The sequence below is a fragment of the Ambystoma mexicanum genome, chromosome 6p (assembly GCF_040938575.1).
Source record: "Ambystoma mexicanum isolate Mex_15411 chromosome 6p, UKY_AmexF1_1, whole genome shotgun sequence".
NCBI classification, from domain to species: domain Eukaryota; kingdom Metazoa; phylum Chordata; class Amphibia; order Caudata; family Ambystomatidae; genus Ambystoma; species Ambystoma mexicanum.
This window is the reverse complement of record NC_090935.1, coordinates 1,418,439,321-1,418,462,842: the sequence shown is the minus strand read 5'-3', so window position 1 is coordinate 1,418,462,842 and position 23,522 is coordinate 1,418,439,321. Positions and strand designations below refer to the sequence as shown.

Genomic DNA, 23,522 nt, shown 5'->3' with positions numbered 1-23,522 from the left:
CCAAAGGCACGTACTTCTGAATTGAGGTTCTGCGTGGATTACAGGGCTCTGAATGCTGTCACCAAGACAGATGCACACCCCTTTCCTCGAACAGATGAGCTGGTGGATACCTTGGGTGCCTCCAAGTACCTCAGCACATTTGACCTCACTGCAGGCTATTGGCAAATAGCCCTAGCAGAACATGCCAAGGAGAAGACAGCGTTCTCGACTCCAGACGGTCTTTACCAGTTCAGGGTAATGACGTTTGGGTTGAAGAATGCACCTGACACTTTCCAGAGGCTTGTGAATCATGTGTTAAATGGGTTGGATGAATTCTGTCTTGCATATCTGGATGATATAGCAATTTTCAGCGCCACCTGGGAAGACCATGTGAAACACCTCAGGATTGTGCTACAGGCTCTTCAGAAAGCACACTTGACCAAAAAGGCTAGTAAATGCCAGATTGGACAAGGCTCCGTGGTTTACCTTGGACATGAAGTAGGTGGAGGGAGGATACAGCCTCTACCCAGTAAAGTACAAGCAGTACAAAACTGGCCTACCCGCACTACACAGACCCAAGTGAGAGCCTTCTTAGGACTCACAGGGTATTACCGCAACTTCATGGCAGACTATGGTACCATAGCTGCCCCTCTGACTGCTCTCACCACTCCGAAGAATCCCAAGAAGCTAACTTGGACCGATGAGTGTGAGAAGGCCTTCAATGCTTAAAAGACTCCTTGTGCCATGCCCCTGTCCTCAGGGCCCCTGATTATCAAAGATCTTTTATTGTGCAGACAGACGCCTCTGACACTGGGATAGGAGCTGTACTATCGCAAGTAGATGAGAAGGGTAAGGAACACCCTATTGGTTTCATTAGTCGCCAGCTTAAGGACAGAGAGCTCAGATGGTCCGCAGTATAGAAAGAATGTTTCTCTGTTGTGTGGGCCCTACGGAAGCTGAGGCCCTACCTCTATGGGACCCACTTCACTGTGCAAACTGACCATAAGCCCTTAAAGTGGCTAATGAACATGAAGGGAGAGAATCCAAAGTTGCTTAGGTGGTCCATAAGTCTGCAAGGCTTTGACTTCACTATTGAGCATAGGCCAGGTGTCCAACATAGCAATGCTGATGGGTTGTCCAGAATGTTTAACCGACCTGAACAAGAAACTCATCCAGGGGTGGATTAGTTCCCCCTGTCCTTAGTCTGGGAGGGGCGAGTGTTAGGAACGATTTCATAATTGTAGGTCATTTTCCTTCCATGTGGCAACCCCCAAACCTTTTGCTGTTGTTTTACACCCTGATCTAGACTTTGCCAGAGAAGCGCAGCCTTCCGCCGCACTCCTCTGGGCTTTCTCTCAATTCTTCTGGGGAAACTGACATGCCCTTAAGACAGTCAGTACTGGGAGACTTAGTTTCCCTTAGTCCTTTCCTCATGTTGCAGCTTTTGAGCAACATGAAACACAAGTGCACCATAACTTACATTACCACGCTCCTGGGTCTCTAGTCATTCCAAAGGTCCCTAGAAACTCTCGCTGGACTTATTATGAAATGTGCAAGTGTGTTACGGACGGGACTGGTGGCAGCTATCATTTCTTTGTGTTTTGAATCCCTTTTTGCCATGTTAACCGCGCTTCCCGCGTTTGGCCCAAATGGGTGGCCTGGCCTCCAAAATGGCCATGCCACGAGGTTCTTTGTCCTGTCCGCTAACCGTCTTGCCCCTTCACCTTCACCCAGGTCGAGCCGACCCGGGGCAGTCCTTATTTGGTCATGCACTTTCCCGCGAAACACAACGCTTTCATGGGCTTCTGCATGCCTTGTGTGCGCCTCCAGGATGTGGGCTGGGATGTCTGTTCCCAATACACATCCTGGGTGCCAGAGAGTCTAGAGTGTCCTGAATGCCTGGGACCACCGTGGTCCGTGATAGGTCCACGTATGGTGTGTTTGTGAGCGGATCTCCCATTGGGCCCTCTCCGTTTTGGCGCGAAGGGAACTTTGGATAAGAGGAGGCTGAAAACACCACTACCAGGTCGATCTCCTGAGTTCCCACGAACAAAGGGTAAGGAGCCAAGTATCCTGCAACTAAGAAGCTGAGTCGAGGACTCGCTGGTGACCCCCTGAAGGTTTGGCACCCTGCACTGCTGTCGTCCTGCGAGACCACTCGGCCTCTGATCGAACGAGAAGGTCTGCAAAGGCGCTTCATGTACGTAAGCCTTCGGAAGCATCCCTAGGCCATCCAGTGGACTGACCAGCCTACACAGGAATCTTGCTCTGCACCGCCGTCTGGCTGCTGCTAAATTCCGAGTCCTCGGCACTCTCACACGATTCGTACACTTGGCGTTCCCAGGTCTGAAGTGAGACATGTGCTTTGGGACCGGAATACACGCGGTTGCCGAGTTGCCCTGCTGTGGTAACAATCTGTGCGTGTTTGCTGCAGTTGGGACACCCTCGACCCTGACTCCTGCTGTCACGGAATCTTCACGACGTCGAGACATCCTGCTGATCGCATCTGAACCTGCCAGTACCGAAACTGAACCGGAGAAGCCTGGGTCTGCCTGCATCGGGGACCGGTGAGTAGTCCTCGGTCGCCCTCCTGCAGGAGCCTGTGGCTTTCCATCGCTGTTGTAAACAGCAACCCTTTTCCGCCCTCACGCCCTGCTTCTGCCCACAAGTGGAGGCCGCGCTTGAGTAGCAGGGATCTGTTCATCATCGTTTTGTTCACCTCTCTGAACTGCCTGATTTCCCTGAAGAGACTCTCCTTTGCCCGTTGGCTCCCGCGGGTGCAGGTACTTTTGAGGACAAGGCTCCACTCTTCGTAGGGCTCAGACTTCCTTCTAGTTAGGTGGCCTCTGATGTCGAACTGGGTCTAACGATTACTTGCACTGCCTGTTTTCCCCCCCATCTAGGTGGTCTGCATATTTCGTGCTTCTAATTCCTTAGACCCCTTGGTCTTGTATATATATATATTGTATTGATTGTGATGTGTTGGTTTACTGGAGTTTTACCGTGATTCTTTACTATGGTCGATGTTACAAAGGCCTTGTAATAAATGTGTCTATATTTTTAATATAACACCTGTCTGGAGTAATTTGTAAGCGTCCTTGCTTTGTGTGCTCATTGCGGGCTTTCAGTCACCCCTCTTGAGACCTAGTCTTGACCGCTGCAAGGGACTCCTCAAAGAAGTAAGAACTCCATGTCCACAGAGGAAATACTTCACTGTCATACCATATCGCAAAGCCATTGTCACGAAAAAGACAATTTACCAGAACGAACACCAGCTGAGGCACCACTTGTGCCAGCAGATGGTTCGTCAACTCACATTCTAAAAGAGTAACATCCTAAAATCACAACAAATGACTGACAATAAACGCCCCAACTCAGTAAATATCCAGGTGAAACTCGCAGGAGCAGCCATTGACTGGCCTAACCCAATTGCTCAACACTAAGAAGATAAGAAGCGTCTCACCAAAAGCCAAAATAAGTCTACCTGTGGAAACTGAAAACTTAGGTTGAGCAATTCCGAATCAAAAAAATGCCACGCAGAGATGACACTAATACATACACACATGTGCAGACATTCACAAGCACACAGAAATGCGTGCCCACCAAACCCTGTGCATGGAGACACAGATTTGTTTACACTCACCCACTCCGTCGTATGCATCCAGACTCAACGCCGCTAGCCAGGATAGCCAGCCCCACACACTGGCACAGAGCAGAGGGAGGTGTCAGTTAACACACCTCTCCCAGAGCCCTGGATCCTACATTCACGAGCAGCTGGACAATTCTTCTGCATCAGGCTGGTGCTTTGTGATTAAGGGGTCCTGGTGCAGGTGGACCCTTTGCACCCTGGCCAATCCAGCCTTGCAGCTGCAATTCAGACACGTGGCTCTGGGGTTGGAAACTAGGTTGTTCTGTGAGCAGGGATGGAGGAAAATAGGTGGTCCTGGAAGGACTCTGGTTAGAGTAGGCTCAGGCAGGCAAAGGGAAGCAGAGTAACGCTGAATTAAGCTTTGCGTTAAAAAAAGGCAACCTTTGGGGCTAAACGTGCAGCCCTGATGGCATAGGTCAAAAGTACTAGAAAGCAGGAGAACCCTGTTGGTGGAAGTGTTTAGTGGTCCTGGTGATGCCAGTCAGTCAGCCATAGGTGCACAGCAGAACAGGCAGCCCTGAAGTGCAAAACAAGACGCCCCAGCAGGTGGAGCTGAGGGCCTAAAGATATGATGGTCATGAAGGCCTAAAGCAGGGCTATAAGTGGGCCAGGGCTCAGCCCCGTCAGTTTCCAAATATTGACATTGAGCCAGGGCTCTGCCAGAACTCAGAGACTGACTTCCTCGACCAGGTTCATGCCCTGCAGTAATGCAAATGAAAATGAGTGCCAGTACTACTCTTCAACCGTAGATGTCACTTTCAGCCACGTTTACAACCATGACATAAGCTAAACAAATGTGCTTGTTTTCAAACACTGAATGGAAATTATACCAGAATACATTGTTTGATGTTTGTTTTTACAGCACATATTAAGGAATTGCCATTACAAAGAATTTAATGTGTAAGACTTAATGGGTTTCTTTGTACTGAACTGTGGGACGCATGGCCTGCTGACCTTTTTGAGTTGATGTTCTATTTTATATTTGAACATGTTTATTTTGGTCAATATTTTTACACACTTGAAAACTTGATTGGCGCTGTTGGGTCACATCTTTTAGATACATAGGCCCCACCTCTTTTAAAGTTTTATAATATACTTTTAAAGGTGTATTATCTACTTGGGAAGTGAATCTACGCTGGACCCTTTTAGGAACCACCACTAAATATTGCTTCATGACACATTAGAGCCCCCTACGATATCTTATCCCACCTAAAGCACTGGCTTAAAGAGGGGGGGAACAATGCAGCCCTGTGAGGAAACAGCTGAAGAAAAACCAGGCTGCTTTGTAAAAAGGTGTCATGTTCGTTTGTCCCTAGCAAGTAGCGTTTGTGTTAAAGTTGCAGCTGGATGGGGGGAGCTGTTGAGCAGCACTAGAGATGGATGCCTAGACGCAAAGCTTCGTCTCGGGCTAGCTCCTTTACTCTTGAATATTCTTAACAGTGCTTTCTTTTTGCGCAAAAGTTTGAAAAGTTTGTGGTGGAAGGCATGGTGCAGCGAATATCTTGTTTGGAGCTCCCTCCGCTCTGTAATGACGTGTAATTCTCTGGTGCGAGCTGACCGAGGGGTGCAGTGTATGCAGCCTGCGTTGGACTTCCGTGAACATAGACACTCTGCTGGTGGAAAGTATGCGACTCCGTCTGCCGCAGTGAGGGAGGAGCCATTTACTGCGCGCCCTTGGGGAAGATGGAGATACAACTCCCTGCAATTGCACCGGTGGAGGAGGCCGGTGACCGCTGGGCTCCGGATGGGTCAGAAGTGAAGACCAACCCCCCGCCGAGGGTGCCCAGATTGCCTTCCCGCTCGGCGGGGCTGCGCAACGATTGAACATCTGCTGGGAGCCCCCGGGTGAGGACCACGGACTCAGCAGAGCGCAGAACCCCCCGAGCGGGAAGGCGACCGAGTGAGGGGCAAACTGCTGTGCAGAAGTAGTGCTGGGGCGCACTGCTCTAGCCCCTCCATCTGAAGAAGCAGTGGAACGCATTGGCTGGGCTACTGCTACCGGTGCGTCTTGGGGCTGTCCCCCAAGCCCAACCGGATCCCAACATCAACATCCTGCAGTTCAGGGCGACCCACTGGACCGGACGGCCGACGCTACCCGAGGCGGACACACGTGAGCTGGGACGTGTTGTGAGGCATAAACTCCCTGCGTGCAGCGAGAGAAGGCTGGCCGGCTAGTTCAGTGTACCCGTGTGAGTACACGAGACCCTCTCCCTTCATCCAACCACACGGACGCCAAATGCGCACGCTTCCCCGAGAGAGGGGGAGAGAGACTGCAATGTGCCCTGATGCAATACCCTAAATCTTGGGCACCTCGCTGACTGCTGCAATCCATACACACCCAGCACCCAGGTGACGGCACGATTGTAGATAAGTCCACAGAATCCTGGTGAGGTGGGAGGCCTTGCAGGGGGCACCTGGCGCATGGTCTGGTCTTCCAATATGTGGGAGACTACTCGCCACCCTGAATCTTCGCATGGCTAAACGCGAAAGGCATGAATAAATGAAAGCAAAGTTTGGCTCTTACACGGACTGACTACACATTGATGCCCCAATACACATTGAAGATGCGTGTTCCCAACCAGCATGAGTTACTAACATCAAGGCTCAGTCACAGGGCACCCATAGTTGCACATACGCGTTGGAGGCTGCGGACCGGCTACCGGCGGACCCCAGGACCCTAATGTAGTGTGAAACCCTAAAGTGTCTAACAATGTGGTAAGCAGAGCCCTCTGTGCATGAAGTCATGACACTCACTTATATTTGTTGACAAACTATCGTCATAGAGCAGGAATCTTTCTGCTCCACGGGCTTGCCCTGCACTTGGCGTAACACCTCCTTGTGCAGACGGGGAGATGGCCTGATCCTTCTCTGGCCTCCTAATCTCAAACCTACTGTGGGGTAGTGGGGTAGTGTGCGCGCAACGGCCAGGGCATAGCTAACAACGCAAGTGGGTCGTGTGACTGCCCGGCACTGGAACTTATGAGGAAGTGGCACGGCTGATCAACTGCAAATCCCAAAACAACCTGCTTCATCTGGGGGAAAGAACTGAAGAGATCCGATTGGTTGGGGAGGAACATCTTCTATACAAACTTTTGACGAAAATGACAAAGGGCATAAGCGGGAAGAAGATTGGTCAGATGGATTCCCTCACCAACTTCCATACGCCGGCGGCGAGCTCATCGGCACTCCCGGCACTTGATGCACCTCTGACATCAACCGGCAATCCTAGAGAAGACCACTTACTAACAACTGTGCAGTCTGGCTTCTTATCCATAAATGCCAAACTTGATGACATAGTGGCAACAATCGGGTCACTCAAATCAAAGCTGGAGAAGGAGAGCGCACGGATAGCAGACACTGAAGCCAGAATAAGTGTGACTAAAGACAAGGTGGATCAGCACGACCGGGACATAACACATCTGAAGGGAGAACTATCCAAGATAAGAGGCAAATGTGAAGATTTGGAATTGAAATCTAGGAGAAACAACATACGAATTGTCGGAGTCACGAAATCCTCCTGCAAAGGCCACGTGGACATTTTTGTGGAAACTCTTCTCAAATCCCTGTTTGCCACCGCTTCATTCTCTGAACATTTCCTGGTGGAATGTGCTCATCGCACCTTGGCCCGACACCTAAAGCAGGCCCCCCCCGCACCATCATAGCGAAGCTGCTAAATTACAGAGACAGAGACTTAATCCTGAGACTAGCCAGAGGACAGGGAACCTTGAGACACAAGGAAAGTAATATTCACATCTACCCGGATTATGCAGCGGGGTGCAGGCCCAGAAAAGGATGTATGACCCGGTGAAGAGACAACTTAGACTATGCCGGATTCCGTATGCATTGATCTTGTCAGCAAAACTGCAGATTCAGCATGGAGGCAGGGCGCATCTTTTCGAAAATCCTTCTGAAGCAATGAACTATGTAGAATCTTCTATTCCGCTCCCACCTCAGCTCCGGGGCGCAGACCAGAACGGAAGCCTGAGGCCTGACGATGAAAGAAGGGATCCCGTGGACTGCACTATGAAGCCTATTATCTCCTGTATATTTTGCACAATAAGCTTGAACAATCAGTTAGAACCAACATATCAGTTTTAAAGTTGCCTGGGCGGTGACGAATGGTTGGTGGCTGCCATGGGATTGCTGCAGCTAACGCACCTTTGGAATGTTCCATGAGTTATAAGGGGATAAGGGGATACATCATCCAGTTGGGGTCAATAGTGCGGGTGGAGGGATGAGACCAAGTATTAACCAGACCATATGGGTGGGATGTTGTGAGGGCAAGCTTCCAAGGAAGGTTGTAGATATGTTGGGGGCAGGGGTGGGGTTGTTTGAAGGAGTTAAAGTATTTGAAAATTATGGTCATGTTGAAAGCAAGTGTATGATTAATAAGTGTACCCACATCATATTTGTTGGCAGAGTTTGTCGTATATGGCAGCTAAAGGACCCAAAAGCAGAGGGCTGCAAATTAAGCTGCTGTCCTGGAATGTCTGCAGCTTTTATGACCTGGTTAAGGCAAGGAAAGTCAATGCATATGTATCAAAGCACAGGCCCCAGATACTGATGCTGCAGGAGACACACGCTCTGCAGAAAGTAAATACCTCCTTTGCTCATAACTGGGGTCCTCTGAGATATTATACAGAATATTCCACGCAGGCCAGAGGTGTCCTCACTCTTGTCCACCCCCCGTTGGGTTTTCAGTTTACTAGAAGCAGGGTGGACCCACTGGGTCGGTATGTGCTGGTGTGGGGTGGGGTAGCTGGCCATCCAATTGTATTGGTCAATGCTTACGGACCTAATCTGAATGATCCGGAGTTCTACCGTACAATCACCAACATGCTGATCCCACTAGATGGGACCCTTGTGACATGGGGGGAAGGGGAGATTGTAATACCATTCGAAACACGAAATTGGACCGATCTTCTGATTCTCCACGGGTGCTCACGAAGCGACACACATACTACATCAAATCTTAATACAGCTCCCCCTCACGTATATGTGGCAAACACTTCACTTACACAGCAAGGAATTCACGTATTAATCCTCAGTCCATGTTTCAGAGTCCTGTATAAACTACTGGTTATTAACTCCTTGATCGCCAATATGGTTCAGAATTGTGTTATTATCCCACGCACATTGTCCGACCATTCTCTGGTCTCTTTGACCCTTAAACTGTCTGATTCTCCACCGCATGCACCGCGATGGAAGATGCCTTCTGATGTCCTAAGAGACCCCTGCATGACGAGGCCCTACATGTTGAAATCACTGAATTCTTTGTCATTGATGTGGGATCGGTCCGTACCCAGACAGTGCTCTGGGAGACATTCAAAGTAAGTGGGTAAGAGGCCTTATAATGGCCAAAACCTCTGTATGACTCAAAAGTATTAGAAGGGAACTAGGCCCAGTTGAAACCCAACTCAGGGAACAGGAAAACAAACATGGTAAGGCACACAAGGAGGAGACCCTTGCACGGATACAGGAGTTATTGGGTGAATTGCACAAATTAGCAGATTGGGAAGTTTATATATGGCAGCCCCTGCCAGGGCTCGAAGATATGGAGAAGGGGATAAAGCTGGTAGATCACTGGCGAATCTGTTAAAAGCAGAGAACTATTGTAACTCTATTACTGGGATTCAGGCCGCAGATGACACAGTTATGACTAATGGCAAAGACCTCAATGAGACATTCACACAATTCTATTCTACTCTATATTCTAATCAAGACGAAGTCACAGAAGAGGAACTCACCTGATACTTAATGGCAGTGGGCCTCCCTACACTTTCGCCCGAAACCAGACTCACTCTAGATCATCCTATAACACAAGACGAGATTGTCAGTGCCATTTGGTCATTGGCATCTGGGAAGGCGCCGGGTTTGGATGGCCTGGGGACCGAACTGTATGAGGAATTGCACCAGGAGCTAGCTCCTATCCTATTGGAAGTGTGGGAGGAATCCATGCAACAAGGTTCACTCCCGCAGTCAATTCGCGAAGCCATTATCATGGTGTTACTTAAACCACACTGACCCCCTCATGATGTGGCCTCGTATAGGCGTTTGTCATTGATTAATACGGATGCTAAAATATTCGCAAAAATCCTGACTTCAAGGCTTCTCCCGAATATGCCCCAATTGGTGCATCCGCATCAGTCAGGCTTTATGCCTATGAGATCGACTGCGTTAAATATTTGTCGCTTATTCAGGGTGATGGCACAGGCGAGTCCTCGTGCGACAGCGTTGGTGGCCGCTCTTGACGCCGAAAAGGCATTTGACTCTGTGTAATGGAGATATTTGTTCTTGGTGCTGCGCTGTTTTGGGGTCGGCACATACTTCTTTAGCTCTGTAAGACTGCTGTACTCCAACCCTGGAGCAAAAGTCTTAACAAACCAAACACCTCTCTCGGGAAGGATACCAGACAGGGAGGCCCCTTCTCCCCATTACTGTTTGCTCTTACCGTCGAGCCCATGGCTGCACTGGTATGAAGAGTACATGGACACAGGGGGATTAGAATAAACAGACCTCCGCAGATCATATCGTTATACACTGACGATACCCTCCTATATGTCCAAGACCCTGAACACAATCTCGCACGTTTAATGAACAGCATTCATACAATTTCCCGCTATTCAGGCTTTGAAATAAACGATTCCAGATCAGAACTGTTCCCCATTACACCTATTACCACGCAGCCATCTAACATGTGGGGAGTTCAAATGGGCACCAATACACTTCCAGTACTTGGGCATCATGGTGTCGGGCGACCGACCTTCATCATACGCAGATAACTATGAGACCTACTTGCAACAATTATTTACCAAGCTACTGCTATGGGGAAAAACTCCCAATCTCACTGTATGGGCGGGTGGCGCTTCTGAAAATGGTGGTCCTCCCGAAATTGTTATATTTCTTTTGTAATATCCCCTTGTGGCCAGGACATGCCTTCTTCACCAAGCTTAAATCATTAGCCTCTGCTAATGTCTGGGGACCTGGAGTGGCAAGAATAACTTGGCATAAGCTGTTTGAACCTTATGCAAGTGGGAGTCTCGCGGCACCTGATTTTGAACTTTACTATCTGGCGTCACAAGCCCAATTTGTAAGATACTGGTATAACCCTGAAGACACAGCTACACACATACCACTAGAGAGATACGCGGCATCCCCCATAAACCTTAGCTCAGTTATATTTAGCGAAAGGCATAGGGACTCCTGTACATTTGACCCTGTAAGTACTACCATCAGTGCATGGATGAAACTTTTGAAAAGATTGGTGTGGAGGTGCCCTATGACCGCCAAGCTCCATTAGGGTGCTTTCCGGGTATCGCCCCCTCGCTCGACGAGATGCTTCAAAAATCATGGGATCCTGCAAAGCAATTGAAGATAGGGGACACGTACCCTCAAGGGAAATTTGTCACTCAAAACTATTTTGTGGTTATTTAAGGGGAGCAATCAGTTGAAACTGCTGCAACACCACAGAATGCGAGCTGCATTCCACAAGAGATGGCCGTCAATCCCGATGCAACCAGAGTTACATGAATGTATAAGAGCATCATATCTAATGATGGTACAAAAAATGGAGTGTCCAGATTATATGGGTTAATACAGTCTTAATTTCCCCCTTGGAATTCCATTAAAGAATTGTGGGAGGGGTGCGTGGGAGTCACAATTAGAGACGATAAATGGAGCAAATACTACCAACTAACTAAATCGATATCTTTGAATGCTGGGTTGCGCTTGATTCAGTTTAAGGTCCTGAACCAATTACACTACACCCCTGCCAGAATGGGTAAGCAGTGCCACACTGTACTGGCGAATGTCTAAAATGTGGGAGTCCGTAAGTGGATGCTTTCCATATGTTTTGGGCATGCCCCCTGATTGCCTGCTGGGCCTAGAGACCCAAGCTACTCCTGACTGATGAGGCCCAACAAGGTCAAAACATGTTTGGGGATGCTTGGGGTCTCGTGTAGAAGGGATGTGACCTAGCAGTTCGGGCTGGACTGCCCTTTTTGGGGTGGGACCAAGCCTGATTTGCATATGGTCTTTCCCCTTCTGTAATGGTTTGGCAGGCAAAGAACGATGGTCTGGAGGGTTACCCAGAGCAATGCCAGAAGTTAAGATTCATTCTAAACCTTCCAGCCTCACCTCTTTCTATTTGTGACATTATGGGGCAGGGTTTCTGAGGCTACAGAAGACACAGTACACATTCCATCCTCACTTGCTCCACTCAAGTACCTTTTCGGGGACATTAGTAAGGCCTCTAGGACTACAAAAAGGCTGTTTAATGTTGCATGTGCTGTTGCGAAGAAATGCATATTAAAATGTTGGAAGTCTAAGAATGCACTCAGCCTGGACGACTGGCTACACAAACTAACCTATGTTAATGAACGTGAAGAGCAATTTGTTCTCTCTGTACCCACGACATGCCACCCTAAGGACATTTGGGCCCCATTCAGAATGTACTTGCGTGAGATTAACGCTGATGCAGACAGCGCCTGAACCCAAACTGGTATTCATTTGAAAATGTTATACGTGTTCATTACTTACGGAAGTGTTGTACACTGTATGTATATAACTGTGAATCATGCTGCTTGTAATATGACCATTGAATAAATAAAGTTAAAAAATATATATTTGCAGCTGAATCTAAATAAAGAAGCAGGGGGTTCTCGAAGAATGAAAAGATGATTACATTAGTTATCATAGCTCCTGAAGAACCAACCAAATACAACAAAAATGTGGCTTGACCTTTTGTAACGGAAAAGAACATTTGAAATGCAGATTCGAGAAACAAAAAAGGTATTGGCTGAGTTTTAGCAGTCACCCCAGCAGTCAGACATCCAACAGTTAGCATTACCAATCCGCCCTTGGGCACAGCACAGGCAACCACTGATGGCAGTATGTACGCATGGGAGGCAGTGCCCTTTAAGGAAAGGGCAGAGCGATTAAGGGATGACAAATCGAACTGGGTGGGACTCGTGGGAGAAAGGCTAGTGGGGGGCAGTGGTCGAAGTGAGCGGGAGCGGTTGGGAGCGGTGCTCCTCTACTTTTTTAAATTAAGTTTTACAGCTCCTATACTTTTATTTTAAAAAGAAACCGTTGAAACTTGCACTTTCAGTGCACTGCAATGAACATTCCCTTAAACAGCAGGCCAATGTGTTTGGGGATTTGTATTGTGTGTCGGAGGGGGCAGGGCAATAGGGTTTGTGAGGAGCGGGGCAGGCCTGTGGGGAACATAGCTCCACTACTTCTTTTCTTACACTTCGACCACTGGTGGGGGGACGGGACTCCCCACACACACAAAAAGACGATTGACATATGTTTGTTTATTAAATTGAGTGGAAGGCGGGGAGTGGGAGCATAATGAAAGGCAGTGGTCAGATGAAGGGGCTGTGGGGGCATCCCCATCCCAAAAAGATTATTGCAACTATCAATCGGAAGACAGGACGCCACTCTATGTTATTATGCCTTTAAATGAGACATCTGCTGAGGTAAATGGACTGTGATGGTTGCACCAACGAAAAGAATGCAGATAGCTAGCACGCCAATTCTTTCAGAAGGTGCCTGAAATCACAAGGACTGCAAGCTGCCGCACCCTGTACTGGGCTGACATTCAAGCTTGTTTTCCACATCAGCATTCTTTTGAGGGTACTTCTTCAGTGCCGGCACTTCACAAGAAGTGCCTTCCATACTTCCAAGCCTCTTGGCTTGCTAGAAATATAGAAGTGTTGGTTTCCAGAAATGAATCGCCACTTCGTATGTGTAATGTCCTATGTTTATGTCTATGGCGAGAAGCGATAGCTTGTCCCATTTCACTGTCTAGATCGGGTGTCAGCCGATCATGCGGTGTGGGCGGGGTTACCACCAAGTTGGCAGTTAAATGATGGTGAATAAAGAAGTTACACCGGCATCTCTTGGCTCGGTGTATCATTTGTATCTGACTTTATTGATTTCATTATTGGCACCCCTGCAAGTGTAAACTCAACAATGGCGTCAAGGATTTAAAGGTTGGACCTGCCTGTGCCGTGCCTCCGGCCACATTTTCAAACTCGCGCCGGTCGGGTTTTTTCGAAAGCCCATAACTCTGAGCCGCATCACAACATCATTGTGCGTGGCTGCCACACAGACACGGAGCAAAGTCCGTGTGCCACCGCCTGCTCCAGCTTCTGCCGGACCAGTATTACGGCTCCAGGAGAGCACCTGCACCAAATAAGAGAGCATACATCATATCGGCCGTGAGATTATTGAAGACCAGCATGGCCACACGCATACAAGAGGGATGCTGCTACCTCACAGTGAGTGCACACTGCCCCCCCGCCTACAATCGGTTCATAGCAGCCTCATTTACCTGCAGACTGCACCCAGCTCTCCAGATGCAGAATGCTGCATCCACATGCCTTGGGCCTACATACTTAAGGAACTACCACGAGCACAAACAGACCACTGGAATGCAAAGGAATGTTCAAGGCTACCTGCATATACAAGGACAAGAGGACAAAAGGCCATAATATACATGATCAAAGGTGAAGTCCCAGGAGGCAGCAACCTCAGCTTCAGATCTGCCATACAGATGGAACTGGTGCACATAATGTACCAAATGATGTTAGCCTACACGACAAGTCCAATAAACATGATGGTAAAGATGTTCCAGACACTATTCAAAGGACTAGGCAAACTTAAAGGGAAACAAATCAAGCTGCATATCAACACAAACATCAAACTGGTAGCATAACACTACCGTGGAATACCACTAAACATCCAGAAGCAAGTGAGGATGAAATACAGTCACTTTTAAATCAAGACATCATAGAACATGCAACAGAGCCCACACCGTAGGTATCACCTATAGTTTCTGTTCCCAAAAAGGAAAATACAAAAGCATCCGCATCTGCGTGGACATGAGAGCACCAAACATCGCAATTGAAAGAGAACACATGTCCCCAAGAATGACTGAAATGATGCATCTGCTACACTGTGCATCTGTATTCTCCAAATTAGATGGAAAGAAGGGATAAAACCAACTTGAATTGCACCCAGACTTTCACTACATAACTAACTTCTCCACACATGTAGGGCTGTTTTGTTACAAGCGTCTCAGCTTTGGGGTATCATCCGCTGCAGAGATTTTTCAAAATGAAATCCATCAAATAATCAAACACATCCCCCAATGCCTCAACTACAGCAATGACATTTTAATCTTTGGTGCAACTCAGGAAGCCCATGATGATACACTGCGTCGGGTTTACATGGTGCTCGAAGAAGCTAATTTGACCCTAAATGCAGACAAGTGCGAGTTAAGCAAAACAACGCTCAACTTCTTTGGGCACATCTTTTCGCACAACGGCTTGCAACCCAACCCAGACAAAGTGCAAGCCCTTGTGGAAGCACCCACGCCAACATCAACATCAGCCGTTTGATCATTCCTGGGCATGGGGAGCTATTTTACACGATACATATGTTTTGCCTTCGTAAGCACTCCACTCTGTCTACTAATGGGCTTTGGACAAGATCGTGCATGGTCCACGGACTGCAAAGATGCGTTCCAAGAAATCAAAAGGCGCATCACCCCTGCCTCATGCATGGCATACTATGATCCTGAACTAGAAACTGATCTAATAGTAGACGCAAGCCCTGTCGGCCTCAGGGCAATCCTCGTCCAAGCAAAGCCGGGCGCCCCCCCATTCACACATTGCATAGTGGCCTACGCAAGCCATAGCTTATCATCGACTGAGTGTGCATACTCACAACCAGAAAAAGAAAGCTTTGCAGTAGTGTGGGTGTGTGAATACTACCACCTGTTCCTGTATGGACGACCTTTTACCATCATTACCGACTTCCAAGCTCTCACGACCATCTATGGCAAACCCACAGCCAAAATACTGTCTCACATTGCGCGATGGGGACTCCGTTGGCAAGAATACTCATTCACCATAATTCATCGAGCAGGAAAGGACAGCAACTCAGCTGATTTCCTGTCTAGGTATCCACTGCTGGCTAAAGAAGAAAGCCAATCTATCAAGGCCAAACAATACCTCAATTACATTGTGAGCAATGCGTTGCCCAAGTCGCTCACCATACCACAAATACTTGACGGCATGCACCAAGACAGTCTCCTCAAGACCATAAAAGACTGCATAATGTTGGAAAGGTGGCACCAAGGAAGCAGAAGAGGAACGTCCCAGTCTGAGACGGAAAAGAAACAACCCCGGACTTTCCACCTGATAAAACACATTCTGTCAGTGTCCCCTGAAGGATTACTTCTGAAAGAAAATCAGATTTTCATCCCTGAAAATGTTCATGACCAAGTAATTGCCATGGCGCACACGGGACACCATGGAATCGTATCCACCAAAAGATAACTCAGAACAAAGGTGTGGTTCCGACACATGGACATCTAAGTAGAACAGACGTTCGGGAAATGTGTCGCTTGTAAAGCAGTGAGCCCCGCACTTTCCATGAACCACTCAAAATGACAACGATGCCCCAACAAGTTTTGGACGAAGTCGCTGTCGACATGCTTGGACAGCTCTCTAATGAAAATACGGCTTAGTCATCCTGGATGAAATGTCCAGATTCCCGGAAATACACTTAACACATTCCAGGGCAGCACATTCGGCCATTGCAGCCCTAGACAAGACCTTTGCAGATAATGGAATTCCCACCATCGTGAAATCCGATAATGGACCCCTGTTCAGCGGACATGATTTTGCAATGTTCGCAGAGCATCTAGGATTCCAATACAGCAAAATCACGCCTCTCTGGCCTCAGGAAAATGACACAGTGCAGAGATTCATGGCCAACCTAAAGCGCACCTTACAAATCTGCTCAATCACAGGAGGATCGTTTATGCAGGCCATCAGCACACTCCGCAGAGACTAACGCAACACCCCACACAGCTCCACTGGCGTGTGCGCCCTCAGAATTGGGTTTTAATTGCATCGTAAGAACCACCCTCCCGCACAACTCCAGCCAGGTGGTGACAGTGAACATTGATGCCAAAGCCAGAGCAAAAGATGAAGAAATAAAAGACAAAATAAAAGAGTATGCAGACAGCCAAAGGAAAGCAAAGGACAACGATCTTCACATGGGAGACCAAGTTCTGTTACGTCAGACTCAAGGGCCAAAGACACACTAGCTTTTAACCCTGAGCCCATGACAGTGACACACATTAAAGGATCTATGGTAACAGCATCAGGTCCCACAGGCACCATTACAACAAACTTCATTCTTCAGACGAGTCGAAAGTGAACAGGCGCAGCGGAATGAACATGCAACCAGTTACTAGAACTCCTCCTATGAGGTCTCTGAGTTCATGGGTGGGGATGGGGACACAGACCACAGTTAAACTGGCCAGGAAATTGGTACTCCTCCAACGCAAAGCCCATCGAGAAGAACAATTTGCAAACCCTGAAGATGGATTGAGGAAATGGGTTAGAACACACATTTTCTGTTAAGCAAGGGGGAGATGTAAAATCCTATGTTTATGTCTATGGTGACAAGCATTAGCTTGTCCGATTTCATTATCTAGATCGGGTGTCAGCCGATCACGTGGTGTGGGCGGGGTTACTGCCAAGTTGGCAGTTAGATGACTGTGAATAAAGAAGTTACACTGGCATCCCTTGGCTCTGTGTATCATTTGTATCTGACTTTATTGATTTGATTATTGGCACCCCTGCAAGTGTAAACTCAGTATGGAGAGGGAGTATGCTGTGAAATTCGCTTGGAATCATGGGAGAAAATGATTGCTATACAGTAAACACTCTGTTATCCGGCACCCGGGGGAAGGGAAGGGGGTATTGTTGCCGGATAATGCTGCAATATGGTGGTCTGGATAACAGAATATCTGTTACTGGAATGGCGGGAAACAGAGCAAAACGTCAGAATGCCAAAGCTTTCTGGGTTCCTGCTCTATTTACTGGCACACCTACATCCGAAATCTCAGTTATCCGTCCTTTGAAATGTTGTCATCCAGCTTTTTATCATCCAATTGGTTCTAATAATAGTAAACGCAGATGCCAGTTATTAGAGCATTATGATGCATAAAGTGCCATATATCAAACGTATGCTGTTTTAACAAATATATCAGCAACAGGGCGTGTAGAATAAAATTGATTTTCCGAGCGCACTTAATCCACCATCTGCTTGCTCAATGCAGGGAAACCACCTGACAGAGGTGTGCATTATGATAAAGTAGTCGAGATAATCTAATATTAAATTGTCTCCTTCCCTCACTCCCATAGTTCTCCTGACACTCTTACCTGACACACCTTTGGTGATGCCGGATTCGAATCTGGATCCCTTAGCAGTGAAGGAGCACCGAAACCCTCCATCCCAAGTGAAGCCGACACCTGGTCCCAGACACTTAATATAGACACATTGGATCTTGGTTGCCAAGCAACCCCGAACCCTGCTGCTGGTGATCATTACTCATTTCCAGGTCAGCTCGAATTTCTAAGCTACTAACTCCATCTCTGACACACCCTGTGTGGCACGTAGGCTGGTACCCAGAGGTGTGCTGAAAAGCATGCCAAGTATTGACGTGGCTTGCATTGCAGTTTGCACAAATGCTGTGGACCTAGGCCTTCTTTCCAGAGATCTAATGCACTGCAATGCCAGACAAGTCAGTGTTTCTAGAGGTTAAGTGGACTCCAAGCAGGCAGGATTCTGGCCGCTATTTCACGTGTCGCGTGTCATGGAATTATGAAGGTTAGAAAGTGCCACACTTAGAATTGAGAACATTAGCCTGAGTCACATCTAGATGGGATTGTAAAGGTTAGCAAGTACCACACTTAAATGGAAGTGTGAATGTTGGCATGTGCCATACTTGGATAGAGTTGTGAAGGTTGGCCTGCACCACATCTGGATGGGACTATGAGGGTCAGCAAGTGCCACACTTAGACAGAATTGTGAATGTTAGCATGTTAAATGTCATATAACCCACTAACCAAAAAAGCTCAAAATTTCGGCATACTTATCTCACTCAAAAAACTCACACAACCATCTCTCGCACAACAAGCCGCACACACTTCACCACACTGCAACAACACATAAGCCGCACCAACAGCACACGAGGACTGACGCCAATCCGATACTTGCACCAAAGCTCAGCACCCGGTGTATACCGAGTTGAAGCTGCAAACAGAACACCCCTCTTCTCACTATCCTACTCCCTCCTCACCTCACTAACCCATCCCACTTTCTCATTTACAGATCCGCCAGAGCGCCTGGGGACCAACTATGTTGGTGACGGTGCGCGGTACAAATACCTTTAACATTTAACATAATTTCATACCCATTTGCGCTCCTTTCCCTCTCCCTTTTACCTATTCAGGAGGAGTACCTTGCCACGCCTCCGTCCCATTGCACGGGGGACACACCCATGACCTCTGAATTAAACAATTAGGATGCAATATACTCCACCATAGGAAAATGTCTGCAGTAAAGTGACCCACTCCCACTGTGCCACATTGCAGCCAATAAGGCGGCACGGGGTTGTGACGGCACGTGAAGGAAGCAGCTATGAGGCAGCTGGCCCTCCACCCCCATCTCCACCACTGACGCACACAATGGTGCAGTTTACATGGCACCGAAGTGAACTTTTAGGCACTGAGAGTCTGAATAAGTACTGTTGTATTTTCTCGCGCACGGGATGGCATTCCAACGTTCTATATTGGAATGCCATGGCCCATTGCGTGCGCCTCATGAAGTGACAGTTGAGCCCCTGGCATCTATGCTGTCGGACCTGCGTGGGGTCTTGTTATCCAATAAACGTACACTCAATGTTTACATTTGCCTTGTATGGGTCTTCTATTTTACGGCAGGTACGTTTCCTTTTATGGTTTATTGATGTAACATCAGCGAAAGTACGTGGGTAAGTGGGCCCCAGGAGCTTCTTTCATCCCTCCACGTTCTGTAATTTCCTTGCATGTTTCCAGGCGTAGGCCCATCTGGACATTCTCCCGAGGGCACTGCTCTGGGACGCCGGATTACATACTCTTAATATCTACTAAATACATTTATTTATTTTATTTATTTATGTATTTATATAGCGCTGTAGCTGGCAGGCATCCGAGCGCTATAGACGCAACATAACAACAAAAAAGCACACAATGAGGGTATTCCAAACAGAAGGAGAGAATAAAAAAGGAACCCCAGATCTAATTGACTATAAGGTTTAAGGTTGGGGAGCTTTTGGGAAAATAGCGACACTACTGAGAAAGAAGGGCAAATGACTATTCCCAGATCCAACCAACACACAGTCCTTGTTTTCTTGGGAGCACCAGTCGTTTATCTCGGGCCTGTGCACAATCTTTAGATCGGAACTCCTGGCCCAGTTCTTTGCCGAAGCCATTCCAGGACTTTATTCTGCAGAGCTTCTCTTGGTTCATTCCCACAGGGCTTCTGGATGTTCGTAATAATAAAGTTCCTCTGGTCCATGCCAAAGTCCCTGGTAGTTTTCTCTATAGGCACAGGCAGGGAACATGTCCTAATACGCAGACTTTTAGACATAGCCTGAAGTGTTCGTATTTTCGCAAGGTTATCAGCCCTATTGAGTTTAGATTTCGCTTTAATTCCAGCATGAGAGCAAGAAGCCTTGGGCACCAACATTTGGTTACTTACTTCAGGTGTAAAACAGTTAATTTGGTAACCGGTGGAGGCACCATGTCCAGGACCAAGCCGTCACAAACATTTCCAATAGGTTGTGAGTACAGGTTGGTTGTTCCATATTGAACATATGTCTGGCAACAACTATCCACTTCATTCAGATGTCGAGATTCCCCGGGCAGATGTAAAAAATCTTTTTGGCAGGAGGAATCCATTTTACCCAGGCGGTGGACCTCGGTACATTTATCCAAGACGTCCATCCATTTGCAAAAGTCAGAAAAGCTGTTACAAGAGTTCAGTTCTTTGGACATAATGTCCTTTATTTGTAACCATTGCTCAGAGTAGTAATACGGCTGTGGGTCATCCCTAACAACACACGGCAACGGTGCTGTAATATGCACCAAATTAGCCTTAAACTGCATTTTCCCCGCAGATGATATAGCAGGATAATCTGCTTCTGTATTTTCAGGATTGACAGAATTTGATAGAGATTCAGGATAAGGTATTCCTGTATTTTCAAGATGATGCCATGGGCGAATCGGCTCATTGCAGCTATGTTTCACATTTACTATATCCGCAGCTTTGAGGGGCAAATCGGTTCTCTCAAGAGTGGAGTTGCTGCCTCCTACGTGAACTCAGAGCCAGACCCTCAGAAACCTGATGCCTGTTAGTGACTGGGTAGGCCAAGGGATGAGTAACCAAGGAGAAGCCAGAGACCTCAGGGTCAAAAACATATTTATTACTTTTTTTTCGAGAGATCAGTGATTTATGCGCAGCTTTCTTTTTAGTGGCAGGCATGATGCACGCTGTATGTGGTACGAAATGGTAAAGAAAGGCAGGGGTTGGGTAAAACCTATTTGTTTACAGATAATGTACATTATGTTCACACTTAAACCCCCCCCCCCCACCTACTGATACACACGTACATTAGGCACCTGGGTATTTTCCTTTTTTGCAAAGATGGATTTCCAAAATCAGCCCTTTGTAGGAAGATTTTGTGAGGCCACCCTATTCATGGGAAACAGGGATAGGCACTGAGAGGTTGGCCAAAACAAAATTAAGGTAAGGTAGATGAGCAGTCAAGGCTTAGTCTCAGGAAAAGTGTGAAAGTGGTCTAGGGCTACTACGAATCCACACAGAGCAACACTGATAATTCAAATTAGACACTAAGTATATAACAAATACAGTTATTTATTAGGGCTTCAGTTACGCACTAAGCATAGAATAATCACAGGAAAGTATTGCCACACAGACCCTATAAACATATATTCACACTCACCATTAGAGGAATATAGTTGCATATTAATTAGTTACCAGTGCTAAAAAGGTGAGTAGTCCGATGCAAGGAAAATAAGTACAAATGGTCAGAACAAGCATAAGTACAGCTTCCCTTAATCTTATGAAGTCCAACCCTAAGATGGTATGGGGCTGTGTGCCCAAAAGTCACAAGTTCCAATATATAGCCTCTTCAGACAAGGTATTCAGAAATTCTATGTCAAGACCGGAGGCTCGGATTATGCTTCTCTTTCCATTTTCCTACTTCAGCAGCAAATGTACAAACCAATAAAACATAATATCAAAACTCATAAAAACTACAATAATCATTATTTTTGAGTCTTTGATAGTTCTGTTCTTATTTACCCTCATGTAAGTTATTATGGAACTAAACGGGGGTAGAAGACGATATACGATATGTTGTTTCTACGACACTTTCTTAAACAGGACCGTTGTACTAACCGAATTAACCAAGATGCTAAGAATTGAGTTAAGGATATGAGTGTTTCCTACAGCCGTTTGTGAAGAAAATAGGAGACGACCCTGACTGGAGCAGGAGAACTGACCAAATAAGTTGCTTTATTTACTTTCTACTGATTATGTAAAATTCAAAACCTTATAACAATTATTTTTTTAAAAACAGAATGGAGGTCCCATGGGAATCTATGGAGGGAATTGTGCAAAAAGAAAATCTTTCCTAACACTCTGTAACCAAGCAAATTCAAATACCCTTACCATCCTTTGTGGGCCCCAGAACCTACTTTTCCTTTTAGAACAATTCCCCCATTCTTTACCTGCATGTACCCCATCTTGTCCTGAACTACTTCCTTAAGCTTTCGTGCATCCCACTCCACGAATCTCCTCGCCCCAGCCACAGAGACATACAGTGGTATGGGGCTTCCTCCTTTGCAGCATCTCAAATGTTGCCAAGCCCGTAGTGGTGTGCCAGACTAATTGATACGCACACACTCTCCCCGACACCAGTCGGCCTCCTAATAGCTCACATAAGGGTGCAGTTTAACCTCTACACTGGCCATCTGTCTCTGGATGATATAACAATGTCTTGTGATGTGCAACCACTATTCCTTGTAAAAAGGACTCAACATTGTGCAAGGTTAATTGGACTCCATTGTATGTGACGAGTTTCCCCGAAACCCCTTCTCTTTGAAAAATCCCATCTAGAAAGTCTACCAGAGCCTTGGAATCGACCTCACACACAACTTTCACCTTCACGCACTTAGAGTAAATGTCCATAACACCAAAACAAACGTCTTCCTCCCTGTCATCCTATGAAGAGGTCCCAGTATATCAAGTGCTGTTAAGATGGATTTCTGAACTCTGACCTGGTAGGCAGAGGTTCAGAAGGCCAGCCTAGTTTCCTGGAACAGGGTAGCTTCTAGACAAGCCAGATCAATCAAGTTAGCTATGGCAGGCGGTCAAGACTAGGTCTCAGGAGGGGGGAGGGTGACTGTAGGACCTCAATGAGCACACAGAGCAAGGACACTTACAAATTACTCCCAGCAGGTGTATATATACAAAATATAAACACATTTATTACAAGGCCTTTGTAACTCAACACATAGTAAACAAATCACAGCAATACTACTAAACCAACACAACACTATCAATACAAGATATATACAAGACCATTGGGGTCTAAAGGGTTAACAGCACGAAATATGTCCACAACCTAGAAGGGGAGGAAACAGGCAGTGCAGGTAGTCTTTAGTTCCCTTCAACATCAAACACACACCTAACTAAGAGGCAGTCCAAACCCTAAGAAGAGGGGAGCATTGTGCTCAATAGTACATGCAATGCAAGCGCACACGGTTGTTCCAATGGGTAAAATGGGGTCTCTTCGGGGGTCTCTAGCAGCTCAGTAAGGTGGGTGAGGCGATGAAGAATAGATTCCCACTATTCAGGGAGGACCTCCACTTGAAGGCAGAGGCAGTTCCAAGGTTCGGGAATAGTTTGCTAGTTCGCACTAGCAGTGGAAAGGAGAGGGACCCCCAGGGGCCACTTG

At 47.1% G+C, this 23,522-nt stretch overlaps 1 protein-coding gene across 1 annotated transcript in view; it reads right to left on the bottom strand.

The window, feature by feature from the left end:
- Window positions 1-17,954, bottom strand: part of PLAC8 (placenta associated 8) — a 97,904-nt gene extending 79,950 nt beyond the window's left edge. The window contains exon 1 of the mRNA XM_069626561.1: window positions 17,878-17,954. The gene's annotated coding sequence lies outside the window, so the exon portion shown is untranslated. The remainder of the gene's footprint in view (window positions 1-17,877) is intronic.
- Window positions 17,955-23,522: the final 5,568 nt, after the last annotated feature.